Source organism: Choloepus didactylus (genome assembly GCF_015220235.1).
Source record: "Choloepus didactylus isolate mChoDid1 chromosome 11 unlocalized genomic scaffold, mChoDid1.pri SUPER_11_unloc1, whole genome shotgun sequence".
In the NCBI taxonomy this organism is placed as follows: domain Eukaryota; kingdom Metazoa; phylum Chordata; class Mammalia; order Pilosa; family Megalonychidae; genus Choloepus; species Choloepus didactylus.
The window spans coordinates 4,457,043-4,476,986 of NW_023637577.1; the positions used below are offsets into that span (position 1 = coordinate 4,457,043).

At 39.1% G+C, this 19,944-nt stretch overlaps 1 protein-coding gene, 1 long non-coding RNA gene and 1 pseudogene across 4 annotated transcripts in view; 2 read left to right on the forward strand and 1 right to left on the reverse strand.

Moving 5' to 3' along the window:
• Window positions 1-19,944, forward strand: part of COL23A1 (collagen type XXIII alpha 1 chain) — a 389,555-nt gene that overhangs the window by 82,524 nt on the left and 287,087 nt on the right. The gene's annotated exons all lie outside the window — the stretch shown is intronic.
• Window positions 11,001-19,944, forward strand: part of LOC119524430 — a 124,065-nt gene continuing 115,121 nt past the window's right edge. Inside the window, exon 1 of the long non-coding RNA XR_005214815.1 lies at window positions 11,001-11,258. This is a non-coding gene — a long non-coding RNA (uncharacterized LOC119524430). The remainder of the gene's footprint in view (window positions 11,259-19,944) is intronic.
• On the reverse strand, window positions 18,175-18,529 carry LOC119524429 (annotated as a pseudogene).

A 19,944-nucleotide genomic window follows, 5' to 3' on the forward strand; every position in this document is an offset into this window, starting at 1 on the left:
ACAGAGGCAGATATTGCGTTATGGATTGCTCCCAAGCCACCACCAGCACACTATAGACTTTGGAGAAAGCATGAGCTCCTGCCCTCTTGATTTTAACTTCTGGTCTCCAAAACTTTGAGACAATAAATTCTTGTGGTTCTTTGTTATAGCAGTCCTAGCAAACTAAGATATATCCTTATATGATAATTTGTCTGGTTTTCCTTTTTCTTCTTTTTTTAAGATTTTTTTCTTTATTAGAGAAGTGGGTTTACAGAACAATCATGCATAAAATACTGCATTCCCATATGCCACACTATAATTAACACCTTGCATTGGTGTGGAACAATTTGTCACCACTGATGAAAGCACAATTTTGTTGTAACATTAACTATGGTCTACCTGACATCCCCCTTTTTCCACCAGACAAGACAAGAGATGTAAATAAGGTCCACAATCTCATGGTGTAATCTGCAAAAGGTCTGGGTTTCCACTGAATGCCACTTGTCATACTAGGAACCAGGAAAGTATCAACTTGAATGAAAAAGACAATCAGTTCACACCAAAACCAAGATGGCAGAGATGTTAGGATTACCTCAAAAGGATTTTAGAGTACCCATCATAAAAATGCTTCAATGAGAAATGGAAACATGCTTGAAACAAATGGAATAATAGAAAGTTTCAACAAAGAAAGAGAAGAGGCAAAGAAGAACCAAATGGAAATTTTAGAACTGAAAAATCCAGAAATAAAAAACAAAAACCAACCAAACAAACTTCAGTGGATGGGCTCAACAACAGAATGGAAAGGACAGATATAATAATCAGTGAACTAGAAGACACAATGATGAAATTTTCCAATCTGAACAACAGAGAGAAAATAGATTGAAAAAAATGGGCTGAACAGAACTTCAGGGACCTGTGAGAGTATAACAAAAGATCCAACAGTTTTGTTATCTGAGTACTGGAGGGACAGGAGAAAGAGGGTGGGGCTGAAAAAGTACTTAAAGGAATAATGGCTGAAATTTTTCCAATTTTGGCAAAAGATGTAAACTCACAGATTCAAGAAGCTGAGCAAACCTCAAAGAGGATGGACTAGAGATAGGGACATTACTGTCAGTCCACCAAGAGTATATAGTAATCCTAAAAGTGTATGCACCAAACAACAGAGCTGCAAAATATGTAAAGAAAAACTAACAGAACTGTAAGAAGAAAGAGACAAATCCACATTTATTGGTAGAGACTTCCAACACTTCTCCCTCAACAACTGATAGAACAACTTGACAAAAAATAAGATTATAGAAGAATTCAATAATGCTGTCAACCAAAAGGATCCAATGGACACTCCACCCAGCAAGAGCAGAATCCACATTCTTTTCAAGAATCCCTGGAATATATACCAAGATTGACCATATCCTGAGCTGTAAAATAAACCTCAAGATATTTAAAGTAATTTAAATCATATAGAGTATGTTCTCTGACCACAATGGAATTGAACTAGAAATTAATAACAGAAAGATAACAACAGGATCTCTAAACACCTGGAAACTAAACAGCACACTTCTAAGTAATCCATAGGCCAAAAAAAGTCTCAAGGAAATGAAAGTGAAAATAGAACATATTGAAGTTTGAGGGACACAGCTAAATCAGTGTTGAGAGGGAGATTTATAGCACTAAATGGTTACAATAGAAAAGAGGAAAAGTCTCAAATCAATAACACAAACCCCCTCTTCAAGAAAAAGAAGAGCAAAACAAACCCAAAGCAAGCACAAGAAAGGAAATAATAAATAACAAAGAATGTAAATATGTGAAACTGAAAATGGAAAAAAAATGGATAAAAATCATTGAAACAAAAAGCTGGTTCTTTTAGAAGCAACCACAGGAGAAAATCTTCAGGACCACAGATGTGAACAGTTCTTAGATCCATAAAAGAAAGCATGATCCATAAAAGAGAAAAAAAACACATAAATTGGACTTCATCAAAATGGAATAGTTGAGTTATGTGCAAGAACCTGATGAAAAGAAAAGCTATAGACTGGGAGAAAATATTTGCAAACCACAGGTGTAATAAAGGGCTCATATCTAGAATACATTAAAAAGCTCTGAAAACTCAATAGTAAAAAATCAAGCAATTCAATTAGAAAATGGACAAAAGACGTGAAGAGACATTTCGCTGAAGAGGAGATATGGATGGCAAATAAGCAAATGACAAGTTGTTCAATATCATTAGCCACTAGGGAAATGCAACTTAATATGCGATACCACCACACATCTATTAGAATAGCTAAAATAAAAACAAAAAACAGTGGCAAAACCAAGTGTTGGCAAAGATGCAGAGAAACTGGGTCTCTCGTACATTGCTGGTGGGAATATAAAATGGTATTTGTTCTAGTTTGCTAATGCTGCGGAATGCAAATCACCAGAGATGGATTGCCTTTTATAAAAGGGGTTTATTTGGTTACACAGTTATAGTCTTAAGGCCATAAAGTGTGCAAGGTAACACATCAGCAATCGAGTACCTTCACTGGAGGATGGCCAATGGTGTCTGGAAAACCTCTGTTAGCTGGGAAGGCACATGGCCAGCATCTACTCCAAAGTTCTGGTTTCAAAATGGCTTCCTCCCAGGATGTTCCTCTCTAGGCTGTAGTTCCTCAAAAATGTCTCTCAGTTGCTCTTGGGGCATTTGTCCTCTCTTAGCTTCTCCAGAGCAAGAGTCTGCTTTCAACAGCTGTCTTCAAACTGTCTCTCATCTGCAGCTCCTCTCTCAGCTCCTGGGCATTCTTCAAAGTGTCCCTCTTGGCTGTAGTGCCTCTTCAAAATGTCACTCTCAGCTGCACTGAATTCCTTCTGTTTGCCAGCTCATTTATATGGCTCCACTGATCAAGGTCCACCCTGAATGGGTGGGGCCATGCCTCCATAGAAATTATCTCATCAGAGTTATCACCTACAGTTGGGTGAGGCGCATTTCCATGCAAACAACCTAATCCAAATGTTCCAACTTAGTCCCCACTAAAATGTCTGCCCCAGAAGATTGCATCAAAGAATATGGCTTTTTCTGGGGAACATAATACATTCAAACCAGCACAGTATTGCTTTAGAAAATGGTTTGTCAGTTTCTTAAAAAAGTAACTATGCACTTGCCATATCACTCAGCAATTGCAATTCTGGGCATTTTTCAAGAGAAGTGGAAACCGAGGTCTGCACAAAATATGTGCAGAATTGTTCATTAACAACTTTATAGCCAAAACCAAAAATAATTTAAAAATGCCCTACTATAGGTAAATGGTTAAGTCAACTGCAGTACATCTATACCATGGACTCCTTCTCAGCAATAAAAAGGAATGAACTATATATACACACAACAACTTGGATGGATCTCAAGGGCATTATGCTGAGTGAAAAAAGCCAGTCCCCAAAGGTCACATGCTGTATGATTCCATTTACATAACAATCTCAAAATGACAAAATTATAAAGATGGAGAATGTATTTGCGGTTGCTAGGGATTAAGGATGGTGGAGGGGAGGGAGGTGGTTTAATTACAAAGGGGTAACACAAGGAAGATCTTTGTGGTGATGGAGTAGTTGTGTATGTTGAGTGCAGTGGTGGTTACATGAACTACACATGTGATAATATGATATCTAAGTATATACAAACATTGTTCCAATGTCAATTTGATATCGTACTATAGTTATGTAAGATGTAACCAGTGAGGGAAACTGGGTGAAGGGACAAGAGACCTCTCTGTACCTTCCGCAACCTCCTGTGAATCTGTAATTAGCAAAGTAGCAAATATCAGTCTCTCAATCTCACCCACCCCCTGCCCACCATCACCTGTAATCCCGAAGGACACAAGCCTGGTCCCTTTGTTCCAGCTCACCGCAAGCTGTTATATGGTTTGTTTCAATTCGGGTACCCAACAGAGCCTCATTTGCTGATCTGATGTGGAAAAGTAGCATTGAGCAAAAAATCCATGGGAACACTAAAAGAGAGACTTCTGGAGCATAGGAGGCTTTGAAAACCAGAGGGTCTGTGACAGGGCCAGGATCATGGAAGCCCCAGGGTAAAATGCAGGTGCTGGTTATGGCTGCACTTGGAGGTGGAGAGAACGTGCACGAGGGCATCTAGCAGACTGTGATGGGCTTGAGAGTTATTAGCTGGGGCTGAGGGCTTGCAGAGCTGCTGGCAAAGGGTTCCCAGCCTCCACCTGGGATCTGAGCCTCTAACACCACCACCAAGGAATTTGCACATTCCTTTCTGATTCTTGTGTCCCTTGGCTGATGATTGCCAGGTGAGAACTCCCTGCTCTTCCCCAGAATCCAGAGCTCAGCCCATCCAGGTGAGAAGCTGGGTTTTGCTTCACTTGACGGGCATCAGCATGACAGGTCCTCCTTTAATTAAAGGTATAAAAGAGGCAGAGCTGCTGTATCTCCTCGGGACCTTCCCACATGTTTTACCTTCTGCTGAAATGTCTTTCCTTTCCTCTCCCCTGAAAACTAAGTCTCAGACTTCAGGACCCCTCTGTCTTATCTCCATGACTCTGAAACAAATGAAAGACCCAATTCAAACTGGCTTAACCAGAAAAGGGATTTTTTTCAGCTCACCTAACTGAAATCCCTTGTGTCCGAATGATCATGTTGGAAATCTGTCCATCTCCACCTCTTGGCTTTGCCCCTGGCAGCTTCAGGCTTACACCCAATGAAATTAGCATCCCCAGAGAAAATGATGGAGCCAGTTACCTGACTGTTCCTTCACGAGTTCCAGGACTGACTCTCATTGGTTGCAACAGATGATGTTCCCATGCCTCAGCTAATGGCGGAGAACCTGTGTAATCGGTTGAATCACGCCCCCCACCAAGACAAGTTCAAGTCCTGACTTCTGGCTTGTGGATGGGAATCCATTTGTAAATAGGATCTTTGACGATCTTACTAAGATTTGGCCAAACTGAACCAGTATGGACTTTAATCCAATATGACTGGAGTCCTTAAACACAGTGGATATTTGGACACCATAGCAGTGGCAGTATGAGACAGAAGAAGACAGATGAGGAGAGAGACGGCCACGAGACAGAGGCAGAGGCTGAGTTATGGTCTGCTGGCAAGCCACCATGAGAACATACAGACCTCAGAGGAAGCATGGCCCTGCTGACACCTTGATGTTGGATGTCTGGCCTCCAAAACTAAGACAGTAAATTCTTGTTGTTTAAGCCAAATAGTTTGTGCTATTTGTTATAGCAGACCTGGAAAACTATGACACCCTGAGAGCGAGGGCTGGGTCATGGGCCCAGCCTGTGAATAGGGGGTGGGTGCAGGCACAACCATATCCCATGGGTCAAGAATAGGAGATTGGGAAGTGGTTTCTGTAAGGAGAGGGAATGGCTGCTGGGTGAGTAAATCAAGAAACATGCCCTCCAGCCTCTCTGATCCCCCAGGCAGAGCAGATGAGCTCCTTCTATGTCTCTGCCAGCACTTGTTCCTATATCTTTCACAGCTCTTAACATCATAAGGCAGCTAGAAATTTACACATCTCTCTCTCCTTCCAGAGGGTGAACTTTTAAAGTATTCAGATATGAGCAATTATAACAAAGTGGAAAAAAAAAAAAACCACAACAATAAGCATTTCTTGACTGCCTACTATATGCCAGCCCCTGAGTGGGGTAGTTTAAAGCAAGTTAACTCACTGTGGTCTGTGAGTTATAGACAAGGAGCCTGAGTTTTGGAGCTTTAAGTAACCAGCCAAAGGTTTCAGGATGAGAAAATGAAAATTATAGTTGGAGTCTTCTGAAAACAATGCAATGACACATGAGCAAGCCTATATATATATATATCTTTTGCAGCACTATTCATAAAGGAAAAGATTGGAGATACCCAAGTATCCATCCAAGGGGAATTTGTTGAACAACCTGGTTGTTGAACAAACCAGCTACGTATAGTGGCAAAGTGTGTGGTTGTAAGACACAATTAGGCAGGTTTCTTTAAATCGCTGTGAAACTATTGTCAGGATATATTGTTAACTGAAAAAGGCCAGGTAGAGAACCATGTGTCTTTTATTTGGAAAAGGTTGGAAACTAGGAATGTATGTGTATGTGTGTGTGTGTGTGTGTGTGTATTTTTTCTTATGTTTTGTAAAAGAAACAATGGAAGAATAAACTACAGGGGTAGTAGGCAGCCTCTCTGAGTTGACCTTGTTTTATAAGCTGACTCTCGAACTGAATAAAGCTTTTACATAATTAAAAACCAAAATTAAACCAAGGAGAATAAAAGCAGCTTCTTAACATTGAAAACAAACTGAAACAAATGGTCCTGTATATAATGGATGGCACAGCCTCACAGAGAATTGTCTCGAGTGATTTTGAAACAGCCATTTGTGCATTCCAAGTGGGACAAAGAGACAAAGAAGAACCTTAAGTAAAACTTAAACTGCATTCAGTAGTGTTATTGTTGGTAATAAAATTGGTATTGTTTCAAAATGATTACGTACACAGATATACATGTTAAACCATAAGTAATTGCATTAACGTCTTTGGGAACCACGATTTTCTTTGTAAGGGGAGAGAGGCAAATATCAAATCTTGGAAATTAAGTAAAATGTTGTCAACTTCAATGAGAATTGGAAACAGCAGTATAAAGTTTCTTGCTTTTATTCCGTAAGCAATTGCATTAATGTCATTAGAAGCCTCCACGGACCGACACACTGGATCTCCTACCTCAAGTCAGACCCTCTTTCCCACTTCCCACTGAGGCTCCATTTTCCCACTGGCCCTGGGATTCATCTTTGCACACAGGAGACTCTGGGTGGATGTTTGTTGGAAGAATGGGGGGAGTAGGTGATTGCCATAGCTTCCATGTCCTCCAAAGTCCATTTGGAGAATGTGCCCTGGGGTGCCCTGGTTTTCCCAATCAAATCCTGTGCAGCTGCTGCCCATGTGTGCAGGAGTGTGGGGCACCCAGGAAGCCGGAGGCCTCAAAGAACCGTCAATCATGCCATCAGTCTGGAAACCACCCTTTCCAAGGCCTGGAAAATACCTCCCAGGCTGAGCTCTGGCTGCCAGGATTCGGGATTCTGTCCTGGGGAGTGGCATGGTAATTCAATCCTAGTTCAAAAGCAGGCCTGGGCTGGCTTTTGATTTTTTGTTTGTTTGTTTATTTGTGCAATCCAGCTCCTCAAGTCCTTCAGCAGATGAGGCCCCAGATGTGCTTCTGGGTGAATGCTGGGTAGGTGTGTCCCATCAGAGGCAGCATTCAGAGTCTAAAGGCCCTGGGAGCCCTGAACTGGAGGGTCCATCTTTATTGTGGGCATTGGCCTTTATGAGACTTGGCATAAAGTCACAGCCTGCCAGGCTTACTGGCCCCATGTTGTTTTTCCCTCCATAGAGCTCAGGAGAAGTCCAAGCCTTCGTGGACAAGTTTGGCCTGGAGGCACGTCCCAGTCCCAGTCTTCTATGGGTCCCAGTTCCAATGATCATACACACCATTCCTGAGTCTGAAACTCAACCTCAAATCCATCATTGCTTTGATCATCAGCCAATCACCCTTTGTCTTAAGTTTGCCAGGGCTGCTATAACAAATCCCATGACTCGGCTTAAACAATAGGAATTTATTATCCCACGGTTTTGGAGGCTAGAAGTCCAAAATCAAGGGGTTGGCAGATCATGCTTTCTCCAAAGTCTATAATGTTTTGTTGGTGGCTTGCAATGAATCCATAACTCATTTCTGCCTCTATCACATGGCTATCTGTCTCCATCTGTCTCTGTCTGTCTCTTCCTCACTCCTACTTCTGTGTCCAAATTTCCTTTGCTTATAAGGGCTCCTATCATATTGAATGAAGGCCAACCCTGATTCAGTTTGTCCTGATCTTAATTGGATCTTTGAAGCTTCTGTTTACAAATGAGTTCACACACCACAAGACCAGGGGGATGTTAATCAGTGTTCTCCAGAGAAGCAGAACCGAAAGGTGACAGAATATATATGCTACTATTAAGAGATTTATTATAGGAATTAGCTTACATGACTGTGGGTATTGGCAAGTCCAAATTCTGTATGGCAGGCTACAACTTGGAAACTTGATGAAGGTGCTGTTGAGTTCTCCAGAAGAAGCTGTCTGGCCAAAGTAGAGGGAGAAATTCTTTTTGACCACTGAAATCCTCAGTTCTGACTTCAAGACCCTCAACTGATTGGATGAGGAGACTTCCCTCATTGCTGAAGGCAATCTCCTTTGTTGGTTGTAGATGCAATCTGCCAGAGATACAATCAACTAACAATTATTTAAATCCTTCTACAAAATACACTAGCAGTAACAACCAGGCCAGACTTGCTTGACCAAGCAACTGGACACCATAACCTAGCCAAGTGGACACATGAAATTAACCATCTTAGGGGGTTAGGACTTGAACATGTGTTTGTGGGGGACATAATTCAATCCAGAACACCATTGTAAGGAGGTCACTAAATGGTGGCCATTGTGTATTTTTCAGGTCTGCCTGTTGTTTTCAAATGTGTTGAGTCAACACTTAGGAATCTGTAGATCTCATGTAAAACTCATATCTCCTGAAAGTCAGAAGATTTGATGATACACAGCTATTCCTGCTTGGTTATAGTTGGCTGGAGGAGTGTAGTGGCCACCCCTTTTGTTGACCCCAGATTCACCACCAACTCAGCACATGTTGAGGTGGATACACAAAATATGCCAGGGTGCTTCACACTGACAGATGCATTAACTTCACTCAGCGGGCCCCAGGAGACATTCTGATCTTTGCTCCATACCTCTAAGACCAGTGCTACACCTCCTCCTTTCCCCATACCCACTCCCAGTCTGCTGTCCCTCACATCGGTTGTCATCATCACCCACTGAGATCCCAGCACATCGCCTGTGCCCAGAGCCCTTGACCATGCACCTCACTCTCCATCTGGGGTTGCAGCTGTTCTTCATGAATGGACCTCACTGGCCCCATCCATTGCCTCTCCCCATCCTTCCCAATTCCATGTGCCACCTGCTTCCAGGGCCTGTCCTGCAGTGGCAGTATATTGGCAGTCAGGCCAGAACTTCTGGTCTACCCCATCTTTGTAGCTTGAATTATGTACCCCAGAAAAAAATATGTTCTTCATCTTAATCCCATTCCTGTGGGTATGAATCCAGTATAAAAGGAATTTTTGAAGATGTCATTTTTTGTTAAGGTGTGGCCAACTGAGTCAGACGGGTTTTAATCGTTTTACTGGAGGCCTTATAGAGAGAAAGCCATGGAGAGGAGTAGGAAGCAGGAAACCTATTTGAACTTGGAAGAGAAAGGAGAAGACATTGCTATGTGATGGAAAAGCCAAGAAACCCCAAGAATTGCCAGCCAGTCAGATCACTACTGACCCCGGGAGGAAGCAAGCCTTCAAGCCTCTAAAACTGTGAGCCAATAAATTCCCATTTTTTAAGCCAACCCATTGGGTTGTGTTTTAGTTTCCTGGCTGCTAAGACAAATATCATGCAATGGGTTGGTTTAAACAACAGGAATTTATTGGCTCATGGTCTTGAGGCTAGGAGAATCCAAAATCAAGGCATCATCAAAGCGATGCTTTCTTCCAGAAGACTGGCGTTCTGGGTCTGGCTGCCAGTGATCCTTGGACTTTGTCTTTTCTGTCACATGGCAGTGCACATGGTGGCCTATACTGGCTTTTTGGCTCTGTTGACTTCTGGCTTCTTTCCATGGATTTCTCTCCCTGTACCTGAATTTCATTCTGCTTATTAAGGACTTCAATAATAGAATTAAGACCCATCCTTCTTTATCTTTTGATTTCATTATTTATCATTTGATCTTATTCTCTCTCCCTCCATACACACATAACAGGCACTTACACACACACTCATACTTACATAATTTGAGGGGGGAACCATTTGAGGCTGCTGCATTGTGTGTGTGGCCTCCTGCCCCTAAATACTTTGGTGTGTATTTCTTAGTAATAGGAATATTCTTTCACATACCAAATCACAGTTCTTGACATCAGTAAATTGACCTAATAATGATCTTTATAGCATTTGTCTCTTCCAGTACAGGATTGAGTCATGTCTCTTCAGCATCACTTAATCTGGAACATTTCCATAAATTTTGTCTTTCATGACCTTGACATTTTTGAAGCATCCTTTTCTCCCCAGCCCCGCCCAGTTTTTTTAGAGTTTGTCAAATGTTTCTGAATGTGCTCTTCCATAACTTAGTATTATGTTTTTAACATTCATCCATGGTGTTGCATATAGCTGTGATTCATTCCTGTTTGGTGCTGTACCCACCATGTGGATATACTACAGTTTCTTTGTATATTAGCATGCTGGTGGACATTTGGGTATTTCTAGTTTTTTATTAGTGTGAACAGTGCTGCTGGGACGATTCCCATACATGCCTCTTGGTGCACGTATGAGAGTTTCTTCAGGGTTTACACCCACTAGTGGCATTGCTGGATCATAAAATTCTGTGAATGTTTAACTTTGCAGGATAATTCCAAATGGTTTTCCAAAGTGGGTGTATACTACTTTATAGTCCCACTGGCAATGCAAAAGGGTTCTTGTTGACCCACATCCTTTTCAATATTTGGTACTGATGAAATTCTTATTATTTGGCAAATCAGTGAGTGTAAATTGTTGCCTTCTTATGGTTTTAATTAGCATTTCTGATTCTTGATGACCTGGAGCATCTTCTCATGTTTTTTAAGCATATGTTTTTCTTTTCCTTTGAAAGTGTCATACTCATCATCATCATCATCACTTCTTGTTTATCACTTGCTGTGTCTGAGAAACTCTTTTAAGCACACACATCATTTGGTCTTGAAAACAGTCTAATGGGGGTATTCGTTCTATTCTCTCCTTTTCTATTCATGTATTTTCACCATTTTTTCCATCAGATTGTCTTTTTCTCATTTACTTGTTTAAACCTTCTGTTTTAGCGGGCGTATTTGACGCCAGCAGAGGAATAGGAGGGCACCACCTCTTTACTGCCAGGTGGAAGTAGAAATCCAGGTTCCCGGCTCAGCCTCTTCGGTCCACACCCACGGGCGGGGCTCCTTGTTACTGCTGCGCACGCGCAGAGATGGGCGGTCCCGCTCCCCACATGGTCTCCAGGGAGACCAGAAGTGAGGCCGCCTTGCTGGCGGGCAGAGATGACGTCCCGGCCCTGGCATCACCGCAGCCAGGCGTGTTGAGGTGCCTCATCCTGGTCTCCTGAGGATAGAAATCCATGCTTTCCACCCAGCCTTTGATGGATGGCAGGAGTGAAGGAGGCGGTCAACGTTTTTTCTGTGGAGCTTGACTGGAGGTGAGCCATGATTGTCTTAGAGTCTTCCGTCTTGCCAGGATGCCACTTTCCTGGTCCTTTGGCTGGAGAGAACAGGCTTTTGTTGAAGTCTTTTTTGCCTGCGCCCATTTTGCGTTTTCGGATTGTGGGCTTCTTCAGTTCCGAGTGTGGGTATATGAAACAAAAAGAAAACCCAGGGAACTCCCCAACCTAGCTGGTCTGCCTTCTTTTCTCCGCCACAAAAGTTCTTATTATGTTTATGTATAACTTCCAGGGTTTCTAGTTGTGCTTGGTGAGGGGAATAGGGAAAAGTAAGTCCACTCCATTTTCCCCTTTTGATTTGTACGAGTTCTTTATATCTTCTGCATACTAGTTCTTAGTCAAGGAGTAGCCTTACACTTATTGAAAACATCATTTCCCAATTTGTGGCCTGCTTTTTTAAAAAAATTTTTCTTTAGGTGTTTTGACAAGCAGATATTCATGATTTTAATGTAGTTACACTTATCAATCTTTTCCTTTCTTTTCTTTTCTTTTTAAATTAGGGCTAGTGCTTTTTGTTTCTTGTCTAAGAAATTATTCTCCACCCCAAATTTAGAGAGAGATTCTCCCATAGTTTCTTCTAAATATTTTAATGTTTTTGTGTCTCACATTTAAGATCTTAATCCACCTTGAATTGATTTGGGTGTGTATTATGGGGTGGGGGTCCAATTTCATAGTTGTAAACAGCTTTATTCAAGTATAATTGATGTACAATAGAGTGACCATATTTGAAGTGTACGATTTGATAAATTTTGACATATGTATGTAAACACTCATGAAACCACCACCACAATAGAGAAAATGAGCAATCCATCACCACAGAAGTTACCCCATGTCCTTTTCTAATCCTTCCTCCCTGTGCTTCCTCATCTTCCCTCTACCCCCAGGCTACCACCAATTGTCTTTCTGTATTTATACATTAGTTCAGATTTCCTAGGATGTATATAAATGTAATCATACAGTATATATGACTTTTGCTTGTTTTCTTATGCTGTTTGGTTTCTTTCACTCAGCATACTAATTTTGAGATATATCCATGTTGTAGCGTATATCAATAGTTTATTATTTTTTATTGCTGAGTACTTCCATTGTATATCTATAACACAATCTGTCTTTCCATTCACCTGTTGATGGACATTTTTATTGTTTCCAGTTTCAAACTATTACAGATAAAGCTGCTAAGAACATTTGTGTAGAAGCCTTTGCATGGACATAAGCTTTCTCTTGGGTATAAATACCTTGGAGTGGAATTATTGGATCATACTATAGATGTATGATTAACTTTTTAAGAAACTACCAAACTCTTTTCCAGTGTTTTACATTTCTACCAGCATGGTATGAAAGTTGCATTTTTGCCACATCCTCATCAACACTTGATGTGGTCAGCCTTTTTAGTTTTAGCCACTCTAACGTGTGTGTTAGAAATCATTGTAATTTTAATTTGCATTTCCCTATTGACTAATGATAGTGAGCATCTTTTAATGTGTTTTAAGTTGAATTTTTTACTTAAATCAGTATTGTGTTATATTATTAAATATATACAAATATTATTCATAGTTGAGAATGGGTTTCTGTTTCTTTATTTTCTTGAAGTTAATATTTTCTTGGAGTTTGTATTTGCTTAATTTGTCTGTGTGTGTGCCATTTACTAATTCTTTCTACAGCCAAACCTTTCAATACAATTTTCCTTAAGGTCAGTCACATCAGATGATTTTCCCTCCTTCTAGACCTTCATTCCTTTCCAAGCTGCTATAATAGCTGTCATCCCATGACATCCCCTTTTGTCCTACTCATTTGGGTCTTTTCTCTGTTTATGTATATGATTTGGTAGAGCATGTCTTTCACTAGTTCATTAGGTTAAACAGTAGTGCAGTGGTAGAGAGAATGCTGATAACACACCTTAGTATACCTGACTCTTCAGCAAAGCTGTTCCAATCTGGACTAGTTTCCTTTGTACTTGGTAACTGTCATTATCCTGAGATGTTTCATCTTTAACTTGGTCCCTTATCTTCTTTCCTGTACTACATCTCCTATTTTCTGGATCCCATATTTTTTTTTTTTCTTTATTGGTTTGCTCCCTCATTTTGGTGGAGCATATTCTTCGGTAACTTTCTCAGAAATGGTGTGTAGGAAGTAAGATTTTTGTCTCATGTCTGAAAATGTCACTACTTTACTTGGACATTTAACTGATAACTTGTATGAGTATAGTATTTTAGGTTAGAAAACATGTTCCTTCAGAATTTTTAATATTACTCTGTTGTCACCTTGCTTCCAGTGTTGCTGGGAATTTTAAACTTTTGTGGTCTTCTCTTTGTCCCCAGTGTTGTAAAGGAACCTATTAAGATGATTACTCAGTGGATCCTTTCAGTTTGGAAAATTAGGACGTACAGTTCTGGGAAATTTTCATGAATTATTTTGAGCATGACTTCTTACCCACCTTATTCTCTCTTCCTGGAACTCCTATCATTTGGATGTTGGACTGTCCTTTCATTTTCTTATCTTCATATTCTATTTTCAGTCTTTTTGTATTTTTTGCTCTACTTTCTGGAATGTTACCTTAACTCTATCTTGTAACCCTTTTATTGAGTTCTTTATTCTGCCCTTGTGATTTTAATTTCAAAGAGCTGTTTGTAAAATAAACTTGTAAATTTTAGAACAGTTATTTACAGAAAAGTTGACAAGATAGTACAGATCTCCTTTACTCCACACCCACTTTCTCCTATTATTAACATTTTACATTAGTGTGATGCATTTGTTACAATTAATGAACCAATACTGATATTAGCTATATCATTAGCTAAAGTCCATACTTTATTCACATTTCCTTGATTTTTACCTAGTATCCTTTTTCTGTTCCAGGACATCACATTAGATTTAATCATCATATCTCTTTAGGCTCCTCTTGGCTGTGACAGTTTCTCAGACTTTCCTTATTTTTTATGGTCTTGTCCATTTTGAGAAGTACTGCTTGTGTTTTCAGAATTTCTCTCAATTTAGATTTGTCTGATGTTTTTCTCATGGTTAGTCTAGGTTATGGGTTTTGGGGGGTCAGACCACAGAGGTGAAGTGCCATTCTTATCACCTCATGTCAAGGGTATGTACTATCAGCATGACTTATCACTGTTGATGTTGACCTTGATCATCTGACTGAGCTAGCTTGTTGGGTTCCTCTATTGTGAAATTATTCTTTTCCCCCTTTCCATACAAAAAGCTCTTTCTATTCTCTGATTTTTAGAATAGTACCTTGTCCCTGTTTCGTGGATACATTTTTCTTATCTCTCTGAGAATACTGATAATTGTTTTTTGTGTGTGTATGTGTGTTTTGTTGTTTTTTTTTTTTTTTTACTGATATTTGTCAGGTATATCTTTTTCCATTTTTTGCTTTTAATATTTCCATGTCCTCATGCTTTAGGCATGTCTCCTATAAGTAGTACATGGTTGGATTTTTTTTAATCATTCAGTCTGTCAATCTCTTTCTTTTAACTAGTGATTTTAGTCCACCTACATATGTAGTAATTGTTGATATACTTGGACTTATTTCTTTATTATGTCACTTTTTCTAGGCTTTTCTTTTCTAGCTATCACCTTTTGTTTGGTTTGGTTTGGTTAACTTATTTTGTTTTTTATCTTCTTTCATTCATTCCTCTCTACCAGTCTGGAGTATCCACACTCTACTACTATTTTCCTCATTTTAATGAGGTAAAATTAACAGCACAATGTACAAACCGTAAGTTTACAGCTTGGCAATTTTACTGGACATACAATTTTAGGCCATTGGTTATTTTTTCTCTACAATTTGAAGATATTACTTGTTCTAGTTTGCCAATTATGCCAGAATGCAAAATACTAGAGATGGATCGGCTTTTATAAAGGGGGTTTATTTGGTTACACAGTTATAGTCTTAAGGCCATAAAGTGTCCAAGGGAACCCATCAACGATCGGTTACCTTCACTGGAGGATGGCTAATGGCATCCGGAAAACCTGTTAGCTGGGAAGGCATGTGGCTGGTGTCTCCTCCAAGTTCTGGTTTCAAAATGGCTTTCTCCCAGGATGTTCCTCTCTAGGCCGCAGCTCCTCTTCAAAATGTCACTCTTAGTTGCTCTTAGGCTGTTTGTCCTCTCTTAGCTTCTCTGGAGCAAGAGTGCTTTCAATGGCCATCTGCAGCTACTCTCTCAGCTGCAGCTACTCTCTCAGCTTCTGTGCATTCTTCAAAGTTTCCCTCTTGGCTGTAGCTGCTCTTCAAAATGTCCTCTCAGCTTCATGAGTTCCTTCTGTTTGTCAGCTCATTTATATGGCTCCAGTGATTTAATTTAGACCCACCCTGAATGGGTGGGGTAACACCTCCATGGAAACTATCCAATCAGAGTCATCACCCACAGTTGGGTGGGACGCATTTCCACAGAAATACTCAAAGAATTACAATCTAGTCAACACTGACACGTCTGCCCACACAAGACTACATCAAAGATAATGGCATTTTGGGTGACATAATACATTCAAACCGGCACATTACTCCATCATTTTCAGCTTCTAATGTTTTGTATTGAAAAGTCTGCTGTCATTTTAATTGCCATTCCTTTAAAGATGAGCTGTCTTTTTTTTTTCCTCTGGATACTTTTATGATCTCTTTATCTTTGGTGTAGTTTCAATATACTTGGGTGTGGATTTCTTTTCATTTATAATATTTGGGGTATGTTTTGCTTCCTAGAGTTGTGGATTCATTTTTTTCCTTTGGTTTAAGGAAATCATAGACATTATCTTTTTGTTGTTTGTTTTTTGTTTTCGGTGACTTTATTTTTGCACATTTTAACAGCTGCTGTTTTCAAGATACATAAGAAAAATATTTTTCTAATATCAAAATAAAAGCATCTCTTTGATATAGAAATCGTGCCTATGTGTGATCTTTAACTTAAACTCATTGTTAAGAATTATAACCTAATATGCTAAACAAAACTATTCTTTGCCCATCCATTTGTCACTTTTCATAGCTCCACTGTGGGACTTTTAGAATATTGTCTGTATACATTTCCATATATACAAAGAATTAAGATGCCATATCAAAATGTCACAGAAGTTATATAGTAGAGAATTAGTTGGTTTAATTGTTGACCATATGACACAGACCATAAAAAAAAAAAAAAAAAAAGCAATATATGAGATAAAGGAGAAGTAAAAAACAATGGTCACTAAGGTCAAAGAACATGAAAACATTCACACTGTTTAAATTTGATGCATTAGAAACAACAAACTTCTTTAGAATTGTTACAAAAACAACTTCGAAAGCTCCAAATGCAACAGCTTAGAACCGTAACTCTGACAAGGTACTTTTAAGACAGCAATCAAATGTATAAATAGATCAAATACAGAAAATATTAACTGTAAAAGCAGTTAGCCATAGAAATAGAGAAAAATATGCATTCTTTCCAGACATGCTTTCATTTTCTGAAGTAAAGGCTTTAAAAATAAAACATCATAGAAGGGAAAAAATATTCGTCATGTATTTTAAAAAGCAATCAGCAAAGTTCAAATCCCCATAAAAAAAGACATTTTTTTAAAGAGAAATAATTAGTCTTCATGCTAAAAATAGGAAAAAATAGCTTTAATCATGTTGACTAACTTTTATTCAAGAAACATTTAGTTTTTCACTTTAATTTTTATTCTTATTATTTTTGTGTGTGTGGTAATGAAAATGTTCAAAAATTGATTTTGGTGATGAACGCACAGCTTTATAATGGTACTGTGAGCAACTGAATGTACGCTTTGTATGACTGCATGGTATGTGAATACATGGCAATAAAAATGAATTAAAAAAAAAAAGAACGTGGTCTTTATTGGGGGACCTGACGGCTTCAAACTAGCACAGATATAATGTAATTCATTACTCCATTCCCCTAATGTTAGACAGTTAAATTATTTCTGTTTGTTGGCTAATACGGATATACAGTGGGGAAGCTGTAAGTATATAGCTTTTAGTTTCTGTTTAATTATTGTCTTAGAGTTAATTCCTAAGGAATCGTCAAGTAGAAGGATGTGAATCTCTTTGTGGTGTTTGCTATGTATTGTAAGATTGTTTTCTGAAAATGTTAAATCAGCTTACATTGCCTCAGTTTCATAGCAGCCTTGCCAATTGTAGACAAAACCATTTTAAAACAAATTTGTTAGTAAATACCTGAAACTATCAAACTACAACTCAGAACCCATGAACCTTGAAGATGATTGTATAAAAATGTAGCTTATGAGGGGTGACAATGTGATTGGGAAAGCCATATGGACCACACTACCCTTTGTCCAGTGTGTGGATGAATGAGTAGAAAAATGGGAGCAAAAAACAAAAACAAAAAACATTTGTTGCTTTATTAGGTATTAAATGATATATCAATGGGGGAAAAAAGGAACATTTAGTGAGTGTTGTTTTTATTCAACAAACTATTCCAGGTGGTGGAGATTATTAATAGAGGTAATTAAGACACCCTTGTTAGCTCTAGGGAACTTAGCCCAATGGAGATGGGTTACCATTGGCAAACTTAGTCAGAGTTACCTACTTTGGTCCATAAAATGAGGCTAAACTACAATGTCCGCTCAAACTCTGCCATTCTTGGAATCTTCTTGTAAAAATGAATGGTGGTCCACCTAGTTTAATACTGGTAGCACTGTAGCGTTATTAATATTAATTATCTACTGATGAAATTAACTTTCATACCAAAAACTTGCCATTAACAAAAATAACATCAATATCCTGCTTTCACAAAAATGAAGGAAACCAAGAAAAATTTCATTCTGAGTACCCAGAACAGTTCGAAAGAGATTATCCTATACATGTGGTACATGTGCAAATATATATGAGGAAAATTGAATTATTACACAGTCATTATTTCAGCAACTAAATAATCACACCAAATCAGTTGTCAGGTCTCAGAGAATCATAGCCTTCTTTCAGGAGTTCCCACCATGTTTTAAGGAAACATGCATTTTCTGTACATGTGAAGGCAAGCTCTTCTACTTGAGCTGATACTGCAGACATGGCTTCAAGAAGTTTTGTTAGTGAAAATGCTGCATCTCCAATCTGCAGCTCTACTTCCTCTAGAAGTAGGAAGTATTTCTTCCACTGTTCGGCCTCTGCTCCTGCTTGGAACAGGCCAATCCAAAGTTACTGGGACGACAGGGGAGGATGCTAAAGAGGCATCTGAAGACGATGGAGAGGAGGGAGGCGACAGGAGTGGCGAAGAGGCCCACACCTTCCCACTCTCGGCCATGGAGAAGTCTGGGAACAAGTACTGCTGGGACAGTGGTTCTTGGAACTGCTAACATTATCTTTTTAAATATTGCTTCTCCATTTTCTATTTTTTTCTTTTTGGAACTCATTCTGTTCTCCATATCTCTTGATGTCTCTTTCATATTTTCCATATCGTGTATACTTCATTGCATTCTCAGTAATATCTTTGGATTTGTATTCCTGTTGATTAATTGTCACTTCAGCTTTATCTAATCTGCCGTTTAACCTACTTACTGAGTGTTTTATTTCAACCATTATACTTTTTAGATATAGAAGTACATTCCCCCCCTAAACTTCTTGTTCATTTTTCATAGTTGCTTCTTGTTTTCCGATCTTTATTTCATCATTTTTTTTTCTTTAAACGATTTGTACATAGTTGTTCTGTAATTCTTTTTCTGAAAATTCCAGGATGGGAGAGGGGATATATTTGCCTTGGAGTCAAGAGAGTCAACTGCCTTGGAACCAGTTCAACCACTCTTAAGAATTTTGACTCAGTGGAGAAATTCCAGCCCATGGTTTCTTTTGCTGTTGGCCCAAGGCTCTTTGTCCTAAAAGCAATGCTTCTATTATCATTTGCCCTTAGGCAGTTTGGCCTCTCCTGGCTTCTCACTGCTCAGGCTGTACATCCCTCATGGTTTTCTTTGGTATATAGCAGATTGGCTCCTTGAAGAAGCAGTTACTTCTTTTCACAGAAGCACTACCTCCAAGAATTTTGTCTGTCCAGAACACTTTGAAAGCTGTGATGCCGCAGTGTTCTGAGATGAGATTTTTAACTCTTCAGCCCAAAACCAAAATGTGATCCTAGTTGCTTAGGAAAAGGTGTTCCAATAGGACATGGATCCTCTCAGAGAAGCCTTTGAAAATCCGGTTGTAGGCCCAGATATTTCATAAAACCATTAGTCATTGTGTCCTCTATATAGGATTTGGCATGAGAAATTTCTTTAAGAATTTAGTGCCAGGAAATGCTTTGCCTTCCCAGAGGGATTGGCTTGCTTCCTCTGCCTTAGGGCAAGAGTTTTGTAATACATCTTATTTCCCTTTTTGCCCAGGCTGCCAGGAAGCATTGATCAAAACAGATGCCAAATCATATCAGCAATTTTAGTCCTAATGAGTAGCTTCCTCTTCTGTTTCATAGTCATGATTTCTAGTTTGTATATAGAAATTAATATATTTGCAGCATCTCTACTTCTCTCTCTCTCTATGGAAAGAAGCAAGTTATAAGTAAATTAAGTTAAAGTTTATAAACATTTTACATTTACATTTCTTTCCCTTATGTTCTTAAAATATCCAAAGGGAAGGAGTAATCTGAAATACCTGTGAAAATTGATCTGGCTATGTATTAGTTAGGGTTCTCTAGGGAAACAGAATCAATGAGAGGTGTCTCTGATTATCAAA